General features: G+C 42.4%; 1 protein-coding gene across 7 annotated transcripts in view; it reads right to left on the bottom strand.

Annotated features, from left to right (window-relative positions):
* The window catches only part of LOC145533452 (uncharacterized), a 220,635-nt gene that overhangs the window by 19,282 nt on the left and 176,577 nt on the right, over positions 1-24,776 (bottom strand). For 5 of the 7 annotated variants that reach the window (XR_014074070.1, XR_014074069.1, XR_014074075.1 and 2 more), the window contains one exon: positions 23,957-24,493. The exons of the other annotated variants lie outside the window; for them this stretch is intronic. The gene's annotated coding sequence lies outside the window, so the exon portion shown is untranslated. Of the gene's footprint in view, positions 1-23,956; positions 24,494-24,776 lie in introns of those variants that run through there. 7 annotated transcript variants of the gene reach the window in all.

Here is a 24,776-nt window from a genome sequence, read left to right on the forward strand (position 1 = left end):
TAGCAATACAATCCTACCTCAAGAAACAAGAAAACATCAAATAAACAACCTAACTTTACACCTAAAACAACTGAAAAAAGAAGAACAAAAAACCCCCCAAAATTAGTAGAAGGAAAGAAATCGTAAAGAGCCAAGCAGAAATAAATGAAAAAGAAATGAAAGAAACAATAGTAAAGATTCATAAAACTAAAATCTGGTTCTTTGAGAAGATAAACAAAATTGACAAACCTTTGGCCAGACTCATCAAGAAAAAAAAACCGAGAAGAATCAAATCAACAAGATTAGAAGTGAAAAAGGAGAGGTTACAACAGGCAATGAAGATGTTCCTGCAAGAGGAGCTGCAGACTGGCTCCAACTCCCCAAGTCACAGGCACAGCCCTCTACACAGCTCAAACCCTGGTTTTGAGGAGTGTAGTCAGTGACACCGCACTCTAAAATCTAGGAAAATGCATGTTTGCAGACTGTCCAGCTTGGTTCCAGTCTGTCTCAGAGTTCCTTAACTTCATTACACTCCCAACATATCTTATGAAAAACAGGGCCTTACTGTGACTTGGTGACTCTCAGGCAAATGTCTTTTTGGCACTCAGACAACCCTGGTGGCAAGATGGGGTGGAGACTGTTGGATAGTGAGGACAGAATGGGACATGAACACTTGACAGAGTCTGTACCTCATCCTATCATCTTTCTGCTGACAACTCATTTACATTATGCCCCGTCCCGTATAGAGCCTCCTGATTTATAATCTTTGTTGTGCTGTGCTTAGTTGCTCAATTGTGTCCAACTCTATGCAACCCTTTGGACTGTAGCCTACCAGGCTCCTCTGTCCATGGCATTCCTCAGGCAAGAATATGGAAGTGGGTTGCCCTTTCCTTCTCCAGAGGATCTTCCCGACCCAGGGATAGAACCCGTGTCTCGCATTGTAAGCAGATTCTTTACCCGCTGAGCCATCAGGGAGCTTTGCTATGGCTCAGCTCAAATGGAAACCTTAGTGAAAGCTTCCCTGACCACTGAGGCTGAATTAATTCCTGCATCCTCTGGGTCTCTGTATTAATACACAAGATGGGTTAAGGTTCTCTTAGCATTCATCCCTCACAACATTGGAATGAAGTGGGCACCCCTCTCTCATCCTGTCAGGTCTCTCATTTCCATCCTTATTTTCTTTTTTCCTTTTGAGATGAAATCCACATAACATCAAACTAACCGTGTAAAAGTAAACATTTCATAGCATGTGGTTCATTCACAATGTTGTGTAATCAGTCGGTTCCAAAGCATTTTCATCACCCAAAAGAAAACCCTACCCCTGTAGCCAGTAGGCAGTTGCTCCCAATTTTCTCCCATCCTCAGCTCCTGGCATCCATCAAATTGCTTTCTGTCTCTCTGTATTCCTATGTATGTAGTTAGCATTTGATACTCTCTTTTAGGGGGAGAACAAGTGATAATTTACTGTGATAAGACTCAGGGGGTAGAGCTGCAGCAGCTTCAAATCCAAGCACAGGTGACTGAAAGGATCAATCTGGATTCAGGGATGCCAAATTTGCCACCTTCATGCCTCAGCAAGACAGCTAAACTTTTGTGCCTCAGTTTCCTTTTCAATAACATGAAAACAATAGTATTGATAGAATCTACCTTGAGAAAATGTTATGTCAACTAAATGAATCAATATGTATAAAACACTTAGCACAGTACTTGGCATGTAGAAAGCCAGCTTAGTGTGTATTAAGTAACAATTGACACCAAACACTATTGATGTTGGAATCATAGCCTCTGAGTTCATCCAAGAGAATTAGAACAGAAATACAGGCCTACAAAATGGCCATGCTGAGATGCAACGGGCCTCCATGAAAAGGATGTTTGCTCTTAAGTAATAGTTTGCGTCTTATCCCACTCCTGCCACCCTGACCACTCCACTCCACCACCCTCTTCTACCCCAACACCCAAACCACTGCCCTAGTCTCAGTTTTGTGTGTTAATGCAACCAATATGTAAGTTCCAGGAAGGTAGGGACCATGTCTGTTTTGTGCATCTCTGTATTCCTCACACCTAGTACATAATCAACACTCAGTGACTAACTGTTGAGCAAATAAATAAATTCATGAATAAAATGGTCCTTCCAATCATACAATTTCAGAATGTACTACCATCTCTGCCTACTCAAGCTGCTTGCTCCCTTTGCTTCAAAAGGGAACTTATCAGAACATGAAAGCTCATGAAAGGCATGCATCTCCCTCAGCTTCCTGTCTACATCCATTCATGCCTCCTTTTTCCACCTCTGTCCTTGGAGGGACGGGTCATGAGGGGGACAAGGTTACCGATCCCTCATGTCCCTGCCTCTGAACTGGTCCCCACTCAGCTTTATGTTCTAGCTGGGCCTCAGCCTTGACATAAAACTCTCCAGTTCTATATAAATAATGGTTGTAATTAATAATAAATGAACAGCCTGGGGAATTGCAGAGCTGGATTTAGTGGCTGGAGATTTACACAGCTGTGTTTGGTGCCAAGAAAAGTCATGGATATGGAAAAAAAATGGCTATCATTTCAGATCCGGACACAAGGCACCAGGGAACCAGGAGCTCTTAGCCTTGTAGAAACTAGAAATTGTGATCACAGTTTCCTGAGTGTACAGGAGAGTAGGGTATTTTTAACTTTTTGGTCTTTCTTCCTCCAAGTCAGTGTCTATCCCCCCAAAGTCCAAGAATTTTATTTGTGGAAAGGCAGAAATCTGAATGTGAAGGCAAGGTTGGGGAAAGGATTTAGATACACAGAGAAAAAAAGTAAAGTCGCTCAGTTGTGTCTGACTCTTTGTGACCCCATGGACTATAGCCTACCAGGCTCCTCCGTCCATGGGATTTTTCAGGTAAGAGTACTGGAGTGGGTTGCCATTTCCTTCTCCAGGGGATCTTCCCAACCCAGGGATCAAACCTGGGTCTCCCACATTGTAGGCAGACGCTTTTACTGTCTGAGCCACCAGGAAAGTCTCTAGATACACAGAAGGAAGATGAAATAAGAGTTTTAGGAGAACCGGTGGAACCAGTTAGTCTTGAAGAGATGATGAAGATTGATTACTACAGAAAGCAAACAAAAATGGATTCTAGGATGCACAGTTGGGGTAAAAATCCTCTTAGTTCAGATGCTCTCTGAGTGCAGTGGGTGAGCTCCTTCATTACATCTGGTCCTTCCAGGCAACACACATCTGCACTTTCCAGTTCGACTCCTCCACCTTCTCCCAAATCTTGATTTCCTGAGATGGAAGTCAACAGCTGTGAACATTTTCAAGGTCATTAGCTGATCAACTGCCCATAGCCACCAAGAGGCAGGAGATAGAACAATGCCAGGTTGTTGACAGGATTCCAAGAGGACGTATGTGGAGAGCTGAGCATGTTGGCCGACATGTCACAAGCACCTAATGCATGGAAGCCGTGCACCGTGCTAGTACTGGGCTAGTACTGCCCCAGAACTGCCTGACGCCGGCGTGGCGTCCCATTTTCTCTATGTGAAACACACCTGGGATTCAGGACACTGCGCAAAAGCAACTCATAGCATTGCAGGAGATTGCCTTTGTAACCACATTTTTTTTTTTTCCTGAGTGCAAAGGAGAGTATCATTGTTATTCAAATACCATTATACTTAATGTATAGAAGCTGAACTGAGACTTTCAGATGTTAAGTAACTTGGTCAAAACTACAGCTTTATAAAGGACAGAACTAGGATTTGAACACAGATCTGTCATTTCCAAAGTCCACGCTCACTTTCTTTCCTCTGTGAACATCAGCATCTCCTGTCCTGGACCTCCAGGCTAACATCCGTGCGGAAAGAAAAGGGAGTGTGGTCACTCAGAACCTCAGGGGTTCTTAGTCAAAATTCCAAGTTCCAAGTGAAAACACACTCAACTGAACACAACTCTTCCTGGAAGTGACAGGTGAGAAGACACTCTAGGTATACACAGGTCACATAAGATGTTGTATAAGGAACTGCAGTGACCATGTGGTCAAGATGAAGAAATGAAGTAGATGTTGGTACAGATGGCTAGAAATATTGAATACAGGCTTTGAGGAGCCTTCACATATCCAACCTAAGCAAGGGAAATTTCTAAATGTTTTGTTCATCCCAGGCACTTCAGTTTGTGAAGTGGCAGGGTACTGGGTACTGTGGAGGCACTAAAGAGATTTCAGAAAAATAGGCATTGTCTTAGGTCAGATTCCCTAGAAGCAGAGCCTGAGAAAAAGACTACAGTGCATTTTGTTTTTCGAAGACTGTCTCTTAAAAGAAAACTGCAAATGAGGTAAGAGACACAGGATAGAAAAAGCAAAAAGGATGTAGTCTCAAAGAAAATTTAGCCTTGACCTGATCCACAGGCACATTCTGGAAGCTAAGTTATATTGCCAAGGTGTCCTCACTTTGGGGCATGGGGTTGGATTTTGTATTCTGCATGAATCAGTCATGTCTCTGGGTTCCCTTCCCAGAGTGAGGTGTCAAATCTGCAGAGGGTGGTTCTGTGGAGATGGGGGTGGGGGTCGAGGGGGACAGTTCTGAGCCTAAGCAGTCAACACTCACAGCGGCTGAAGAATGGCTGCATGGTGGGCCCCAAGACAGTCTACTACAGAGGTTTTCCCTGCAGGAAATGCCAGGACACATGAAGAGTCTCAGGAGACAGACCCAGCCAGGCACTGCCTTGGGGTTCAGAAGAGGCCAGAGGACAGGTGAGATTAAGAGGCTGATGAAAAGATAATTTTGAACGGGTGGGATTATTGCTCTTAATGCTTTGCTCCCTCCCTTTATCCAGTTAGTGAGGCGCCATGCTGTCAGCAATATGTTCTGGCTTAATAAATTATAGAAAAGGTGCTAATTAGGAGGTAGAAGCAGGAAGTGAGAATGAAGTGAAAGGTGTGATATAATAATGTGTCTTCAGAGAAGAAAAACTCGGGCAGCTTGAATCAGTACAATCCAGGGAGGTGCATGGTAGGGGAGACATGGGAAAGGAACAAATGCAGAAAATGGGGTAGCAGGGGGGTTGGAATCTTCCTGGCCGAAGCTAACATCAAAACAGATGGCAATGGGTGCTCTTTAACAGTCCAGAAATAATTCAATACTCAATAAGTCCAATAATATGCTGACCTTAGAGATTATGCTGAGATGTTAATGAAGATGATGGGCTGTCCTGGATATCTACGATTCCATATGCCCTACCCTCCTCTGCAGAGCCCTGTGATCCCAATGGCTGCCATGTTGTTATCTTGGGCCTTTGATTGGCCCAGTGAATCCTCCCAGAGGAAGAAAAAGGGGCACCGCAAGTCTGTCTGTGAAGTTGTTAAATAGAAAGCCTGGGAGCTGCCACCAGCCATGCTTTCCTTCTCATGAGAGAGAAACAAAACTATCAGAGAAAGAGACATGAAACTCAAGCACAGAGGAGCACCCTCTGGGGTTCCTGAGCCGTGGGTTCATCCTGTGGAGCCTGCTGGAAGAGAAATGTTCCTGGATCCTCGTAGGGTGCCTGACTGTGTCTGAAATGTATTAATAGAATGCTAGAAACAGAAGAAAGGGAGAAAAGGGTTCAAATTTATTCAAGTTTTACATGACATGGGAGCCTTCATAAGACAATGAAGACCCAAAGAAACAGAACTGCTATTTTTATACTGGATTTGATGAAGAGCAGACAATCGTGGAGGAATATGGTAGGTTAAGGAGTAGGAGGAGAGCTAGTGAACTGGGGGAGACTCACCATGTCCTACTTGTTTAGATTCCTCTTGGTGTCCTTTCGTCTTGGGAGAAACATGCTTTTTCTTATGGGTAGAGGGAGGGCATCTATCACACAAGGATTTTATGACCTTTTTCAGGGGAGAAGGGTGGTTCTGCTGTTTTCTCAAACTCCTTTAGCTTAAAATATTCAAAATGCCATGGTGATGCATTTGGGGCAGAGGATTCTGAACCCATCACTCATCATTGTCCTTCCCAGGGTGTTCAGTTGTTCCATTACCTTGGATCTGGCTTAAGCTGGGTCTGCAAACAAAGTAACACCCTATGGAAATTGAGGTGGAAGCTCTATACAGTCAGCAAAAACAAGACCAGGAGCAGACTGTGGCTCAGATCATGAACTGCTTATTGCCAAATTCAGACTTAAATTGAAGAAAGTAGGGAAAACCACTAGACCATTCAGGTATGACCTAGATCAAATCCCTTATGAGTATACAGTGGAAATGACAAATAGATTTAAGGGACTAGACCTGATAGACAGAGTGCCTGATGAACTATGGACAGAGGTTCGTGACATTGTACAGGAGACAGGGATCAAGAAAATCCCCATGGAAAAGAAATGCAAAAAAGCAAAATGGCTGTCTGAGGAGGCCTTACAGATAGCTGGGAAGAGAAGAGAAGCGAAAAGCAAAGGAGAAAAGGAAAGATATTCCCATCTGAATGCAGAGTTCCAAAGAATAGCAAGGAGAGATAAGAAAACCTTCCTCAGCAATCAGTGCAAAGAAATAGAGGAAAACAACAGATTGGGAAAGACTAGAGGTCTCTTCAAGAAAATCAGAGATACCAAAGGAACATTTCATGCAAAGATAGGCTCGATAAAGGACAGAAATGGTATGGACCTAACAGACGCAGAAGATATTAAGAAGAGGTGGCAAGAATACACAGAAGAACTGTACAAAAAAGAGCTTCACGACCCAGATAATCATGATGGTGTGATCACTCACCTAGAGCCAGACATCCTGGAATGTGAAGTCAAGTGGGCCTTAGAAAGCATCACTACGAACAAAGCTAGTGGAGGTGATGGAATTCCAGTTGAGCTATTTCAAATCCTCAAAGGTGATGCTGTGAAAGTGCTGCACTCGATATGCCAGCAAATTTGGAAAACTCAGAAGTGGTCACAGGACTGGAAAAGGTCAGTTTTCGTTCCAATCCCAAAGAAAGGCAATGCCAAAGAATGCTCAAACTACCGCACAATTGCACTCATCTCACATGCTAGTAAAGTAATGCTCAAAATTCTCCAAGCCAAGCTTCAGCAATACGTGAACCGTGAACTTCCAGATGTCCAAGCTGGTTTTAGAAAAGGCAGAGGAACCAGAGATCAAATTGCCAACATCCGCTGGATCATTGAAAAAGCAAGAGAGTTCCAGAAAAACATCTATTTCTGCTTTATTGACTATGCCAAAGCCTTTGACTGTGTGGATCACAATAAACTGTGGAAAATTCTGAAAGAGATGGGAATACCAGACCATCTGACCTGTCTCTTGAGAAATCTGTGTGCAGGTCAGGAAGCAACAGTTAGAACTGGACACGGAACAACAGACTGGTTCCAAATAGGAAAAGGAGTACGTCAAGGCTGTATATTGTCACCCTGCTTATTTAACTTCTATGCAGAGTACATCATGAGAAACGCTGGGCTGGAAGAAACACAAGCTGGAATCAAGATTGCCGGGAGAGGTATCAATAACCTCAGATATGCGGATGACACCACCCTTATGGCAGAGAGTGAAGAAGAACTAAAGAGCCTCTTGATGAAGGTGAAGGAGGAGAGTGAAAAAGTTGGCTTAAAGCTCAACGTTCAGAAAACTAAGATCATGGCATCTGGTCCCATCACTCCATGGGAAATAGATGGGGAAACAGTGGAAACCGTGTCAGACTTTATTTTTTTGGGCTCCAGAATCATTGCAGATGGTGACTGCAGCCATAAAATTAAAAGACACTTACTCCTTGGAAGGAAAGTTATGGCCAACCTAGATAGCATATTTAAAAGCAGAGACATTACTTTGCCAACAAAAGTCCGTCTAGTCAAGGCTATGGTTTTTCCAGTGGTCACGTATGGATGTGAGAGTTGGACGGTGAAGAAAGCTGAGCGCCGCAGAATTGATGCTTTTGAGCTGTGGTGTTTGAGAAGACTCTTGAGAGTCCCTTGGACTGCAAGGTGATCCAATCAACCCATCCTAAAAGAGATCAATCCTGGGTGTTCATTGGAAGGTCTGATGTTGAAGCTGAAACTCCAATACTTTGGCCACCTCATGTGAAGGGTTGACTCATTGGAAAAGACCCTAATGCTGGGTAGGATTGGGGGCGGGAGGAGAAGGGGACGACAGAGGATGAGGTGGTTGGATGGCATCACCGACTCGATGGACATGGGTTTGGGTAGACTCCGGGAGTTGGTGATGGACAGAGAGGCCTGGCGTGCTGCAATTCATGGGGTCGCAGAGAGTCGGACACAACTGAGCAACTGAACTGAACTGAACTGAATTAACATGTAGATCAATATTTCCCCCAATAGAATCTGGGATCTTTGCCTTCTTTCATGGACCTATCTGAGGGAGGCTCAAAAATATATATATATATATATATACACATATATATACTGCTGGCAAGGGGATGTTTTAATGGAAGTAATGAAAGAGCATCATTATGGTTCTGGGGTGACCAGAGAGAGGGAGAAAGATGCTGTGAGTGGACAAGATGAAGAACACACCATAAGGAAAAGGGGAAACGAGATTGGAAAACTAGAGAGAGAGAACCCTTGCACCTATCTCCCCACACATCCTGTGTACACATGCTGCCAATCCCTGGTCTCCTGGTGTTGTTCCTTAGAGCAAATCCAGAATCCGTTAGGAGAGGGGAGGGGGACGGGGTAGCAGGAGGCAGCCAGAGGCATTCTGAACAGACAGAAATTACATTTCCACACAACACAGGGAGCCCAGCAAGGAGGGCACTGCTGTCTATCAAGGTGGACTTTAGGTATGGCACTAGGTTAGCATCTTCATTTGTAAAATGCATACGAGACTCATCTGTAGCTCAAGGGCAGCCATCAGTGTTACACACGATAACCCACTAGAGTGCTTGGAATGATGCCTGGTGCTCAGCACACGCTCGGGATGTGAGAGTTGTTCCCAAGAACTATTCAACAATGAAAATCCTGTAGCCTAAAGAGGCTATCCCACTCCGGTATTCTTGTCTGAAAAAGCCCATGGATAGAGGAGCCTGGTGGGCTACAGTCCATGGGGCCACAAAGCATTGGACATCACTGAGCAGCTGAGCACATACAAAGAGGCCACATGACTGATCTATAAAGCAGAATATCAGGAAGAAAATGATCATGGCTGGGACTTCCCTGGTGATCCACTGACTAAGACTCCATGCTCCCAGTGCAAGGGGCCAGGGTTTGATCCCTGGTCAGGGAGCTAGATCCCACATGCCAAGTGCTGCTAAGACAAGATGCAGTCAAATATATATAAATAAGAAAATGGTTATGGTAGAGGTGAGTCTTGTGAGTCAGGGTTAGCCCACTACCACCTTGAAGGCGTGGCCCTCAAGCCCTGGGGGTGGAGCCGGGGAGTTTGCATGGTTCTCACTGGTCCCTGCTCCTCTACCTCCACCCCCCCGACTCTGCACCCAGGATCCTCTAAGGACAAGGATGCAGGCTGCAGGGAAGAGCTCCTGCAGCCTGAGCGTGGTTGTCTGGAGGGGACCCCATAACAAGCAATTCGATAGTTTCATAGCATCCCTTGGCCTCAAAGTGTGCCTGGCCCACCAGGGCTGGCATCTTTGTCATGCAAATGAAACCTCCAGCCTGGCACATTTTGGAAATGTTGGTCCAGAGAGACAATTGCTCATTTTTCTTCAGTACCTGCACCAAGCAGTAAGCACAAGAAAGATCAGCTTCCTCAGAGTTTGGGCATAAAGCATCACAGATAAAAGGTAATGAATTCTCTCTGTGATCAACTCTTGCTTTCTTCTGCAATAGACTGTGGGGAGGAAGGACTGGACAGGGAATTTCCATAAAGGGCAGTGAAGCAGGCAGACCAAGTGATGGAGAAAAGGTGCTGCCTGCTTCCCTCTGGGAGAGTTAATTTTATTGTCAGCTGGACCGGCCACAGTTACCCAGATAGCTGGCTAAATATTACTTCTGTGTGTGTCTATGAGGGTGTTTCTGGAAGAGATGAGCATCTGAATTGGTGGATTGAGTAAAGCAGATGCAACGCCACCCCTGTGTGTGAGTGGGTGGCCCTCTTCCAATCTGTTGAGGGCCTGAATAGGACAGAAAGGTGGGCGGGGTGGGGTGGGGGAGGTTGAGTGCTTGCTCTGCCTGATTGTTGAACTGAGACAAGGACCTCCTGCCTTCTGCACTCTTGTTTACCAGGTCTTTAGGCTCAGACTCAAATCTATACCATCAGCTCTGCAGCCTCCAGGCCTTAGAACTAATTACCAGCCTTCCTGAGTCTCCAGCTTGCCTAGGGCAGACCATGGGACTTCTCAACCTCCAGGATTGCGTGTACCAGTAACTTATAATCATTCTCTTATGTCATATTAATTCTATTTTTCCCATACTCCTTCCCTCCCTCCCAGCAAAGAGTTCCATGTGCAGAGGCTGGAATAATGAGAAAAAAAAAAAAAGCATGCTCCCTGTCCTGTGGAGCAAAAGAGCAGTTGCTTGGCCAGTTGGCTGGCAGAAGGGAGTCTCCAGGACAGATGTGTGGTCAAGTGACCGCTGTGATTGACACATCGAGAGGGACCTGCTCCTCCGAGATTGTGTCTATGTCAAAAGGACCAAGGCTCTCTCCTATTTATAGTCCAGTTTAATCTCTGCATAATAGTTATCACTTCCCAACACTATGGTTTTGAACTGTGGTGCTGAAGAAGACTCTTGAGAGACCCTTGGACTGCAAGGAGATCATACCAGTCAATCCTAAAGGAAATCAGTCCTGAATATTCATTGGAAGGACTGATGCTGAAGCTGAAACTCCAATACTTTAGCCACTTGATGCGAAGAACTGACTCATTGGAAAAGACCTTGATGCTGGGAAATTGAGGGAGGAGAAGGGGACGACAGATAATGAGATGTTTGGATGGCATCACCAGCTCAATGGATATGAATTTGAGCAAATTCCAGGAGATAGTGAAGGACAGGGAAGTCTGGCATGCTACAGTTCATGGGGCCATAAAGAGTCGAACTTGACTCAACAACTAAGCAGCAGCAGCAGCATATGGTAAGTGATCCACCTACACTTCCATTCAGTAGTTTCAAGAGTTCCTTGAGAGAATGCGAGACACATTTGCCTCATTTGTAATTCTGTTCAATAGAGAAAGTGCAAAGAGGGGTTATAAAATCCTACGGGGTGTAAGGTTGCTGAGGTCCTGGAAAATCCCTAAACCTCTTTTCATACACAAATAAAATCATCCAGCATTCATTCAAATACCTCCCTCCAGGTCTGCAAATTGGGTGTTTCCAGACCCTCATTTGGTGTTTATGTTCAGTTCTGCTTTTGAGACTTCCCTTAGGTTTTTGTCAGTTCTGAATCTGCCTGAACCTCAGTAGTTCTCATGGATACTAAAGGTTCCTACATCTGCAGCATCTCAACACGGTACTGGCTACACACAGGCACAATTCAGTAGGTATCCCCATTCTGAAAGTCTGACAGAAGGGGTTTACTAAGTAGGGAGGGGTTGTGGACAGACCCACGTCACTTGACAGCACTGTTTTAGTATTGCCCTACTTCTGAACAGGGACTTCCTTGGTGGCTCAGCAATAAAGGATCCACCGGCCAATGCAGGAGATGCAGGAGACACAAGTTCAATCTCTGGGTCAGGAAGATCCTCTGGAGAAGGAAATGGCAACCCACTCCAGTATTCTTGCCAGGAAATTCCCATGGACAGAGGAGACTGGTGGGCTATAGTCCATGGGTCGCAGAGTCAGACAAAACTGAGCTATTGAGCACACATGTCACAGTACTTCTGAACACGACGGCCAAACCATAATTCACTACTGTAAAACCAACAGTCTATAGTTTTCCCATTTCATTTAATTAGATTATTTTAAAAGAGCTGTTTCCACACTGTTTGAAAACCATATTTCCATTTTGAAACACTGAAGTTCATCCCAGTAAAGGCTTCCTGGCCTCTTTGGGTCAGAAGTGGAGAGAGAAGGGTGTAGATTTGGTGCCCAGATGCCCAACCTTTCTTGGGGGCAGATTTTGTAGCCATCCTTACAGTAGATCGAGGCTGCAGCCACATTCCTCATCCCACTCTTCTCTCTTGGCACTGCTTTTTCTCCTCTCTGCCTCTTGTGTTACGCAGCCATTTGAACAAACACTATTCCTCAAAGCATCCTAACATGTTTCCAATTAGTTTCCTCTGTGGATCTGGCTCCATCGCCAGCACCTGCAGAGGGGCTAGTAACAGCGACAAAGCTGTTTTTACATCATTGCATGGCAGAAGGATAAAACCTGTGTGCACAAGTTCAGGTGGTTTGGAAACTGACTTGAGAAACAAGTATCCCCAAAAAGTGACAAATAATTTAAACGCTGACCCAAGCTCAAAACACAAGTGGGATGATAGAGAAAGATGAGCCTTTTGAAGTGTGGTGCTGGGCAAGGAGGAGGATGTGAGTGTCCAGTGAGTAGCGTGTATGGCTCCCAACGGTGTGCAGGTCCAGCCTGTCATCCAAGATCATTTTCCCCCCACGACACATCTATAGAGGAGAACTCAAGGAGGCTAAAGAAAAGACCTTGGATTCAGACCAACTCATTCAAAACTAAAGCCAAAGTGAGGAGGCTCCTCTGGCTACTGGTTTCCCATAGATTTTAATCCAATCACTTTGACATTTGGTGTCTGCAGCTTTTGATTGTCTTAAATCAGTGATTCTTCATCTTTTTGCTCCATGATCCTTTTGGCAGTTTGAGAGAGTCAGTGGTCCCTCTCAGGATAATATTTTAAATCATGAAGTACAGTGCACAGGACTTCAAAGGAAAATAATTATTTAAAATACTTTTGCCAAAATATTATAAAAATAAATTATGGTAGAGTAGTAGATGTGGTTCTTTATTTTTTATTCAAATAAAAAATAATGTGATTCTTTCTAAGTTTTTATTTTGAAACAACTTTAGGCTTATAGAAATGTTGCAAAAACAGTATAGTGCATTTAATACACACCTCACTCAGATTACCCTAACGTTCACATCTTGGACAACTGTGGTACATTTATCAAAGCTAAGGAATTAGTATTGGTGCAATTCTCTGAACTTAACTGTGCACTATACTTGAACTTCACTGGCTTTTCCATCAATGTCTTTCCACTGTTCCAAGAGCCAATCCAGGGTTTCACACTGTATTTGGTTGTTGTGTCTCCTTAGTCTTTTGTGATCTTGACACTTTTGAAGAATGCTTGTTAGTTATTTTTAGAATGGCACTCAATTTGGGTTTATCTGGTGTTTCTTATGACTAGATTGTGATTATGCATTTATTACAAGATGTGTTTTCTTTTTTTTCTTAATATGTGTATTTCATTGAAGTGTAATTGAGTCACAGTGTTTCAGGCGCACAGTGAGGTGATTCACTTATCCATATACACATATATTATTTTTGAAATTATTTTCCATCACAGATTATCATCACAGGGAACTGTGTGATACAGTAAAACTTTGTTACTTGTTGCATATCTATCTTTTTTTAAATTAGAAATCTAGCATTCTACTCATACTAAGTCAAACAAGTGGAATCAAAATGTCATAAACATTTTAGTTAGGCAAAAATTCACAAGTTTTATATATATTATTTATATGTACAAAAGCTTTTCTACACTTGATAAAGAGTTGAGAAAGCACATCAAAAAAGAGAAGAGGTGGAGAAATTGGGAAACATAAGCTAAATTAAATAGGCATGCTGAATATGAAATAGAAAAAGTGAAACAAACTGGATAAAAATAAAGATCATCATGTAATCCAGTTGCTTTTAAATATGGCTGTCATCAGAAACATATCTGGAGCTCTGAGGGGAAAAAGCCATATCTGGGCATTAGTATGTTTCAAACAATTCCAAAATAATTCTGATAATGAGTACATTTAATAACCAGCTACCTTAATCAATGCAGCAAATATTAATAATAATCTGTGTGTGTGTGCGTTAGTTGCTTTGTCTTGTCCAACTCTGCAACTCCATGGACTGTAGCCTGCCAGGCTCCTCTGTCCCTGGAATTCTCCAGGCAAGAATACTGGGGTGGGTAGCCATTTCATTCTCCAGGGGATCTTCCTGACCCAGGGATTGAACCTGGGTCTCCTGCACTGCAGGCAGATTCTTTACCATCTGAGCTATAGGGAAGTCCTAATTATCTGTTTAGTGCATTAAATAACTAACGCCCTTAATATATAACTACCCTAATTTTGAGGTGGCAATGGGTTGGACTTCCTGGTGGCTCAAACAGTAAATCGTCTGCCTGCAATGTGAGAGACCTGGGTTCGATCCCTGGGTTGGGAAGATCTCCTGGAGAAGGAAATGGCAACCCACTCCAGTACTCTTGCCTGGAAAATCCTATGGACAGAGGAGCCTGGTAGGCTACAGTCCATGGGGTCACAAAGAGTCGGACACAACTGAGTGACTTCACTTTCACTTTCAATGGGCATAAATGATGTTTGTGAGATGCAGCAACTAAAATGTGGTATGAAAATATGTGTGACTTCTGTTAGTGACAAAATCACAAATACTGCCAATAGTGCTCTGGATTGTTCCCAAGCTTTAAATCAGAGGCACGTGAAACATATCAGTGAGGAAAATAAAGACTTTCTTCAACCCAAGTTCACAGACTCCCCTGATATCTATTTATGGATCTGGGGACCCCTGGTGAAGAAACACTGTCAGGAACTACCGATAATCACTGATGATGGAGATGAATAAACTGTTTGCTAAAAGCTATTACTACAATTGATCTCCCCATTTGTGCCTAGAGACTTTGGAAAAATGGCCACAGCTGGATAGATGATCTTTCCTGAAATGCCCCCAAATCATTCAGGTGTAAATCCACAATAGAGCAAGGTGACCCAACAGCTCTCAGTCACAACGCCTTCCATCCTTGGGGGAAGCCTGAGGAACAGCCAGCTCTTTGTAAAAATTAAAGGGACTCAGGGGGCAATGGAACCAGTGGCTGACCTAATGCTTGATTACTTTCATGGAATGTCCTCATTTACGTGTGCATGTATATTTTTTTCAGGCTCCAGCTATATTTACAAATATAGCTTCTATATGTGTCCAACCTTATGAATTTGTTTCTGTTTGGATAGGAAGCTACTGGAGCGATGGTTTCCTGACCCTGGTTTCGAGCATCTCGTGTCCAGTATCAGATAGGATCGGATATTGGGTGCTTCAGTCACTAGCGCCTAGAAGTTTGCAGTTGGGGGAATGAGGCCTTCAAGCCTGGGGGGCTGACGTGGATGGAACCAGCAGTGGTTAGTGACGTCATTCTGAGTGACTCCATCGTCTCTGAGTAACAGTGTCACATGCATCAATCCTCTCAACCCCCACCAACCAGCTGAGGTGGGCGCCTCATTTTACAGACCAAGAGTTGGCAGCACAAAGAACAGTTGCACAGAAAATGCCTTCTTCCAAAGCCAGCATCACCTCTGACTCCAGAGCCCTCAAAAAACTGCTATACCATTCTCTGGTGGGTGGATTCTTTCTGGCCCTTCCTGGGGCTTCCTTTGTCACAGGATGGCCGCAAGTCACTTCACAATCTACAAGGATAGCTTCATGAGGAGATGTTTGATTTCAAAGGCCCTGTTTTTATGGAATTAGTCAAGCAACATTGCCCTGAATTGGTGGCAGGTCTAAAAACCAGATCTTCGAGGTATCAGGCTTGGGGAAGAGATACAGGCAGGTGTACGAAGTCCAAACAAGAATAAACATCTGGGAGTCATGGGGGCAGCCTGGATGATGAGGAAGGACACACAGGGGACTAAATACCAGCACACAAATCCATTGCTTGTCACCCCCTTTCGTGTTTCCTATTTCCCTTGTGGCTCAGTTGGTATAGAATCCACCTGCAATCCCAATCCCTGAGTTGGGAAGATCCCCTGGAGAAGGAAAAGCTACCCACTCCACTATTCTGGCCTGGAGAGTTCCATGGACTCTATAGTCCATGCAGTTGCGAAGAGTTGGACACGACTGAGCAACTTTCACTTTTGTGTTTCCTGCTGAGTGTGGATTTCATTATACACCACTGGCTCCCAGGTGTGTGTGTATCTACATTCCACTGGTAAACCTCTCAGGGAACCAGGAGAACCTTGAAAATCACTGTCAAGACAATGGGCTGATGCTTCCGGTGAGACTAAGAGAAGATTAATGACTCCTGTGACACAGATGACATGTACAAGTGTGGTCTGCCTGGGAGGTTAGGCTCTTCTCCCATCACTGGTGATGACAGAACCCCCAAATTCTTACCGCCTAACAGGCTACAACAGCTTATAGATGTGACCTTAAAATAGGTCTTATTCAGGCTACTCTCTTAATTAGGACCCCACATTTTCCTATTTATTATGTTTTTTTAATCGCTCAGAAACAAATTACCCTCGTTTACAAAATAATCAGTAAATGACTTTCAAAAGGAGTTGTTTTCACTTGCTTTTCAATATCATAGGAAAGTTGTGGGCCTTATTATCTGGCCTCCATCAACAGAATCAACTGGAATAAAAATAGAAGGAAATTAGACTTTATTCTGAGAGAGACTCTATTTCTTTAATTGGATGCATTCATAAAAATTCATAAATTTTGCAACTGGCAGTGAAAGCGACCTCCCGGAGGATCTTATAAAAATTTTAGTCAGTAATTTTACCCTTTGGACTGCTATGGAAAGAGGGTTCCATCATGAATTTGGGATACTGTCACTCAGCTGTAAAATTGCTTTCTTTGTCAGGATTATAGCAAATAGGCCCCAGCCAGGGCATACTATTATTAAATTATTTCTCTAGGATGAAGGTCATCCGTGCCCAATCATTTTCTAATTGGCAACTCAGTGCGAAGTTGTATTGTGTTTAGAGTTCCTGGTTCTGAGGGCTTCACTAGAGCCAGGGAGATGTGTTTTCAGGGAAAACTCAACCAACACGTTATAGCGAGTCTTCTGAATTTATAGTCATAATAACGATCACAGGCGGTTAGAGGCCATTTATGAATGGAAAAGAAAGGATTTGGAAAAGGCCATTTGTTCCGTTCACTCTCCCTATTTTGCTCACACACCCAACAGAACATGTTGAAAACACCTTCTTCGCCATAACAGTGGTGAATGGTCCCGTGTGGTCCGGTCAGAGCTCTGGGGTCCAGGTTTTATGAGTGGGTCAGGAAGACCAGCCTCTTATCAGACACCAGACCTCACAGGCCCTCAGTCCTGACACTGACATCTGGGTGCCCTGCGTGTTTCTCTAGGGGTCCTTGTCTGGGGCACAATCAGCTTCCACAGGGAAGAGGCCCCTCCACCCAGCAGCCCTCCTCAACCACATTTCCTCCTCATCAAGCAAGCTTCCTTGTTACCTCCAGGTCAGATGTTGGTTTCCATAGCAACAGTGATGCTATATACAGAAAAGTTTGGTTTTCTGACTTATTAATATCTCTTTATCCTTAACAACATCTATTTCTGCAATCCCAGGGAAATTTAGACTCAACATCTAAGGAAATTGGCTAACATGTTAACAGAAATTATCTCTGAGTAATCAGTGAGCAATGCTTTCTTATTGTGTCTTTCTGTATTTTTTCACATTTTTACATTCTGAGGATTTATTAATTTTGTTATTAGAAAAAAAATTAAAATCATAAAACAATGACATTAAAAGCTTCAAATGCAATGTGTTAATTCTCTAGCTTTTTCAGGATATGTGCATTCTACCCAAGATGGTGGCCTGGGCAAAGCAAGTATGATTCTTTTGTGACTCTATTTTCTGTACCACATACCCATCAAAATGGGGTAAATTGCATGTTTGTGTTTTTTTCTTTAAGTTTCACTAACTTGTAAAAGTTTATAGTATATAGTATAAATTTAAAGTATATAGCGCCTAGTATTTCGACTTACACACATCACAAAATGATTCTTGAAACAAGTTTAGTGAAGACCCATCATCTCATATAGGTACAAAATTTAAGAAACAGGAAAAATATTTTTCCTGGTCATGAGAACACTTAGGATTTACTCTCCTAATGACCTTCATATACAATATACAGCCATGTTCACTGTATTCATCATGTTGTATGTTACATCCCAGTACTTTTTTTCCTCCCTTTTCCCCTTTTTGGGTAATATTTACTATTTTTGATTGGAGTAAAACTGCTTTACAATATTGTGTTAGTCTCGGCTGTACAGAGAAGTGAATCATCTATTGTTGTTGTTGGTTTAGTTGTGGTTTAGCACCCTCGCTCCTAAGACAACCTCTGCAATTGTAATTATCCTCTAGCTTGGTAGCCACCCACCTTGGTTCGGGGTGAGTATTGACTCTACCATGACTCTGCCCCTCCCACCTTCCCAACATGATTCTTTCTTAATGTATTTAGTTTATATCTATATATTTTCCACTAGTCTTCTGGTATTTCTCATCAACAGTTGCTCTGGAGAGTTCCTTGGTGATCCAGCAGTTACGACGTCACCTCCCAGTGCAAGGAGGGCAGGTTCAGTCCTAATCTTGGACCTAAGACTCCACATGCCTTGAGGCCAAAAAAAAAAAAAAACCTGAAAAAGAAATAATATTGTAACAAAATTCACTACATACTTTTAAAAAAGAGGGAAAAAAAAGTTGCTCTGCAAAGACTTGCTCTGTAATTTTGGTATGCCTGTGGGAGGAGATAAGCTCAGGGCCTTCCTACTTTGCAATCTTACATGTCACACTCCTTAATGTAAACCTCAATGATTTATGTATGGCCATTATTTTATTAAAAAACGTGTTTGAGATCTTTGTATTCAGTTAATATTCTAGGACTTTGGGGAAAAACGTTTTTTCAGACGGTCTTGCCCTCCTTTTCTTCATTTTAAAATAAATCTATCTTCATAGGAGAACAATCTCCCTTTTCCATAAAATGTTGGGGCTATTTGTTCATTATTATTTAATTTCTTCCAACAGTTCAGTTCAGTTCAGTCACTCAGTCGTGTCCGACTCTTTGCGATCCCATGGACTGTAGAACACAAGGCCTCCCTGTCCATTACCAACTCCTGGAGTTTACTCAAACTCATGTCCATTGAGTAGGTGATGTCATCCAACCATCTCATCCTCTATCCGCCCCTTCTCCTCCTGCCCTCAATCTTTCCCAGCATCAGGGTCTTTTCAAATGAGTCAGTTCTTTACATCAGGTGGCCAAAGTATTGGAGTTTCAGCTTCAACATCAGTCTTTCCAATGAATATTCAGGACTGATTTCCTTTAGGATGGACTGGTTGGATCTCCTTGCAGTCCAAGGGACTCTCAAGAGTCTTCTCCAGCACCACAGTTCAAAAGCATCAGTTCTTCAGCGCTCAGCCTTCTTTATAATCCAACTCTCACATCCATACATGACTACTGGAAAAATCATAGCTTTGACTAGATGGACCTTTGTTGGCAAAGTAATATCTCTGCTTTTTAATATGCTGTCTAGGTTGGTCATAACTTTTCTTCCAAGGAGTAAGAGTCTGTTAATTTCATGGCTGCAGTCACCATCTGTAGTGATTTTGGAGCCCCCCAAAATAAAGTCAGCCACTGTTTCCCCATCTATTTGCCATGAAGTGATGGGACAAGATGCCATGATCTTAGTTTTCTGAATGCTGAGCTTTTTTTTTAATTTATTTATTTTAGTTGGGGGCTAATTACTTTACAATATTGTAGTGGTTTTTGCCATACATTGACATGAATCAGCCATGGGTTTACATGTGTTCCCCTTCCTGAACCCCCCTCCCTCCTCCCTCCCCATCCCATCTCTCTGGGTCATCCCATTGCCCCAGCCCTGAGCATTTGTCTCATGCATCGAACCTAGAATGGTGTTGTGTTTCACATATGATAAATACATGTTTCAATGCTATTCTCTCAGAACGTCCCACCCTCACCTTCTCCCTCAGAGTCCATAAGACTGTTCTATGCATCTGTGTCTCTTATTCTGTCTCGCATATAGGGTTCTCGTTACCATCTTTCAAATTCCATATATATGCATTAGTATACTGTATTGTTGTTTTTCTTTCTGGCTTACTTCACTCTGTATAATGGGCTCCAGTTTCATCCATCTCAGTAGAACTGATTCAAATGTATTCTTTTTAATGGCTGAGTAATATTCCATTGTGTGTATGTACCAGAGCTTCCTTATCCATTCATCTGATGATGGACATCTAGGTTGCTTCCATGTCCTGGCTATTATAAACAGTGCTGCAATGAACATTGGGGTACACGTGTCTCTTTCAATTCTGATTTCCTCAGTGTGTATGCCCAGCAGTGGAATTGCTGGGTCATATGGCAGTTCTATTTCCAGTTTTTTAAGGAATCTCCACACTGTTCTCCATAGTGGCTGTACTAGTTTGCATTCCCACCAACAGTGCAAGAGGGTTCCCTTTTCTCCACACCCTCTCCAGCATTTATTGCTTGTAGACTTTTGCATAGCAGCCATTCTGACTGGCGTGAAATGGTACCATTCACCATTGCAACGAAAAGAATAAAATACTTAGGAATATATCTACCTAAAGAAACAAAAGACATATATAGAAAACTATAAAACACTGATGAAAGAAATCAAAGAGGACACAAACAGATGGAGAAATATACCGTATTCATGGATCAGAAGAATTAATATAGTGAAAATGAATATACTACCCAAAGCAATCTATAGATTCAATGCAATCCTTATCAAGATACCAACAGTATTTTTCACAGAACTAGGACAAATAATTTCACAATTTGTATGGAAATATAAAAAACCTCGAATAGCCAAAGGAATCTTGAGAAAGAAGAATGGAACTGGAGGAATCAACCTGCCTGACTTCAGGCTCTACTACAAAGCCACAGTAATCAAGACAGTATGGTACTGGCACAAGGACAGAAATATAGATCAATGGAACAAAATAGAAAGCCCAGAGATAAATCCACGCACCTATGGACACCTTATCTTCGACAAAGGAGGCAAGAATATACAATGGAGAAAAGACAATCTCTTTAACAAGTGGTGCTGGGAAAACTGGTCAACCACTTGTAAAAGAATGAAACTAGAACACTTTCTAACACCATACACAAAAATAAACTCAAAATGAATGTTTAACTTTAAGCCAACTTTTTCACTCTCCTCTTTCACATTCATCAAGAGGCTGTTTAGTTCTTCGTTTTCTGCCATAAGGGTGGTGTCATCTGCATATCTGAGGTTATTGATATTTCTCCTGGCAATCTTGATTCCAGCTTCTGCTTCATTTAGCCCAGTGTTTCTCCTTATGTACTCTGCATATAAGCTAAATAAGCAAGGTGACAATATACAGCCTTGATGTACTCCTTTTCCTATTTGGAACCAGTCTGTTGTTCCATGTCCAGTTCTAACTGTTGCTTCCTCATTTGCATACAGATTTCTCAAGAGGCAGGTCAGGTGGTCTTGTATTCCCATCTCTTTCAGAATTTTCCAGAGTTCGTTCTGATCCACACAGTCAAAGGCTTTGTCATAGTCAATAAAGCAGAGATAGATGTTTTTCTGGAACTCTCTTGCTTTTTCGATGATCCAGCGGATGTTAGCAATTTGATCTCTGGTTCCTCTGTCTTTTCTAAAACCAGCTAGAACATCTGGAAGTTCACAGTTCATGTACTGTTGAAGCCTGGCTTGGGGAATTTTGAGCATTACTTTATTAGCATGTGAGATGAGTGCAATTGTGTGGTAGTTTGAGTACTCTTTGGTATTCCCTTTCATTGGGATTGGAATGAAAACTGACCTTTTCCAGTCCTGTGGCCACTGCTGAGTTTTCCAAATTTGCTGACATATTGAGTGCAGCACTTTCACAGCATCATCTTTCAGGATTTGAAATAGCTCAACTGGAATTCCATCACCTCCACTAGCTTTGTTCATAGTGATGCTTCCTAAGGCCCACTTGACTTCACATTCCAGGATGTCTGGCTCTAAGTGAGTGATCAAACCATCGTGATTATCTGGGTTGTGAAGATCTTTTTTTGTACAGTTCTTCTGTGTATTCTTGCCGCCTCTTCTTAATATCTTCTGCTTCTGTTAGGTCCATACCATTTCTGTCCTTTATTGTGCCCATCTTTGCATGGAATGTTTCCTTGGTATCTCTGATTTTCTTGAAGAGATCTCTAGTCTTTTCTATTCTATTGTTTCCCTCTATTTCTTTGTACTGATCACTGAGGAAGGCTTTCTTATCTCTCCTTGCTATTCTTTGGAACTCTGCATTCAAATGGGTACATCTTTCCTTTTCTCCTTTGCCTTTAGCTTCTCTTCTTTTTACAGCTATTTGGAAGGCCTTCTCAGACAGCCATTTTGCTTTTTTGCATTTCTTTTTCTTGGGGATGGTCTCAATCCCTGTCTACTGTACAATGTCACAAACCTCTGTCCAAAGTTCATCAGACACTCTGTCTATCAGATCTAGTCCCTTAAATCTATTTCTCACTTCTGCTGTATAATCGTAAGGGATTTGATTTAGTTCATATCTGAATGGTCTAGTGGTTTTGCCTACTTTCTTCAACTTAAGTCTTCCAACAAGCACAATACAAAGCCAGAGAAGTAACTGCAGCCCCTTAGAAATTACCAGATGCAAATATCTTTCATATTCATTGGTGTGCTAAGGCATACTAGTGTCCCAAAAGTCATCACTGGTATCATCAAATTTTAAATCATAATTATAGCAATTCCATTGGTGGAATATTGAGCTAGATGAATTAACAGTATTAATATTACAAAAATGTCTGGCATTGGAGAAGGCTTATTATAATATTAAGTAAAAAATCAAATCACATGTATGTTACAATATACAAATATTGACTCTCATATCACTATCCTAAGCCTTTAGTCAGAAAGAACTGCAAAAAAAAAAAAAATTTTTTTTAAGCAGAAAAAAGTGATTAAGGCTTCTAGTAAGTACAATCTGTCCACAAAACCCACTAAGGCAAACCATCGGAACATACTTAATCCTTAAGCATCTTGCAGGAAGTAACAGCCAAGGGAAGCAATGTACCTCCAATACCCTCAGTTTGTCTACACTGATTATGACCGAATCATTGGGGGATGATAATAGCTGATATTTAGAGTTACTTTTCCTTGGATCAAGTGCTGTTTTAAGTATCCTTTAATTCTCACAGTCATCACCCCCAACTGTTACCATTTGACTATGAAGGAAACTAAAAGATTAGGCTTCTTACCCAACCAGGATTTGAACTCAAGGAGTCTGAACTGGAGATCTACACCTTCTAACACTGTATTAATTTGCCTCTCAAATCTGTGACATCGGTAAATGCTTAGATTTTACTTAGAACTCAAGTCCATTCCCCTCATGATTTCCTTTTCCTACTAAGCAACCCTCTCTCTCTTCTTCCCTAGCCTTCCTCCAGGTGGAACTTTCTAGACCACACATGCCTTTGCTGCAATTACTGTTTACTTCAATGCATGTGGCATTTCTCATTGTATTATCCTAGAGAAGTCCATAATTGGGGCAAAAGGAGTTGTACTTGCTTGGTTTCATATTACCTAGACTTCTGTTTCATTTAGTTGAACTCCAGACCAAGTTATTGGTTCAATCCTTGTTATCTCAAAAAAAACCCAAAAAAACAAAAACCCATAATTCTAAAAGGCCCATGTACCCCATTGTCCACTGCAGTACTATTTACAGTGGCCAAGACATGGAGCAACCTAAACGTCCATTGATAGATGAATGGATAAAAAAGATATGATACATATATACAATGGAATATTACTCAGCCATAAAAAGGAACAATATTGGGTCATTTGTAGTGATGGGTTGGACCTAGGGGCTTCCCATTTGGCTCAGGGGTAAAAAATTTGCCTGATAGTGCAGGAGATTCAAGAGATAGGGTTTCAGTCTCTGAGCTGGGAAGATCCTCTGGAGAAGGAAATGGCAACCCACTCCCATATTCTTGCCTAGAAAATTCCATGCAAAGAGGAGCTTGGTGGGCTATAGTCCATAGGGTCCCAAAGAGTCAGACATGACTGAGCAACTGAACACACATACATGCATGGATGAACCCAGAGTTTGTCGTACAGAGTGAAGTAAGTCAGAAAGAGAAAAACAAATATTGTATATTAATGCATATATAGGGAATATAGAAAAATTGTACAGATAACATATTTGCAGGGCAGAAATAGAGATGCATACATAGGGAAGGGATAGGTGGATATGATTGATGACTAAGCACTATTTCCCTATAACTAGCTGCCTTGAACAAGTGCTTACCTTTATATAAGAAAACTATTCACAAGGCATTGGATGTATCTCTTCAGTTAAAGACTGCGCTTGAGAGTCAGTGAGGGAGCCAATAAAATGTACCATCAGGTCCCAGTGTGCTGGAGTGTTTACCAGATCAAATGACCAAGGGTATAAATACATGAGCTGGCCGTGGGCTAATGAGCCAGTGAGTCACCCAGGAGGGGTGCTCAAGGATGGTTTCCATCTGGCACCTTAAAGAAAGCCAGGAACATCAGCCCCACACAGCAGAAGGGTGAGGGTAGGTTTGGCTCTGCGCTCCTTGCCATCTGCAGATCTGATCCCAGCTGTGTTGGAAGAGTCTCTCCTCGGCTTTCACATATTCCAAGAGTCACCTTTAATTAAGAATAACAACCAAAAAAAGTTAAACTCTGCAAACCCATCCAAGTATTGCTCTATCTTCTTACCATCACAGCCAAGTTTACAACAGAAGGCTTCCTATTCGACCATGGAGTTGGTTTAGGGCAGTCATTTTTGTGTCACATTCTCAGCTGAGTCAAAATGTGAAACTGATGCTTATTACTAGACCATGGATACAATTGACGTTACCTCAATATTACTCCATTCCAGCCTCTTGTCCCAGGTTAATTTCAAACCCAAGCATAAGGACCTTTATCT

This window comes from Giraffa tippelskirchi, chromosome 13 (assembly GCF_054371585.1).
Source record: "Giraffa tippelskirchi isolate mGirTip1 chromosome 13, T2T-mGirTip1v1.2.pri, whole genome shotgun sequence".
Lineage (NCBI taxonomy): Eukaryota > Metazoa > Chordata > Mammalia > Artiodactyla > Giraffidae > Giraffa > Giraffa tippelskirchi.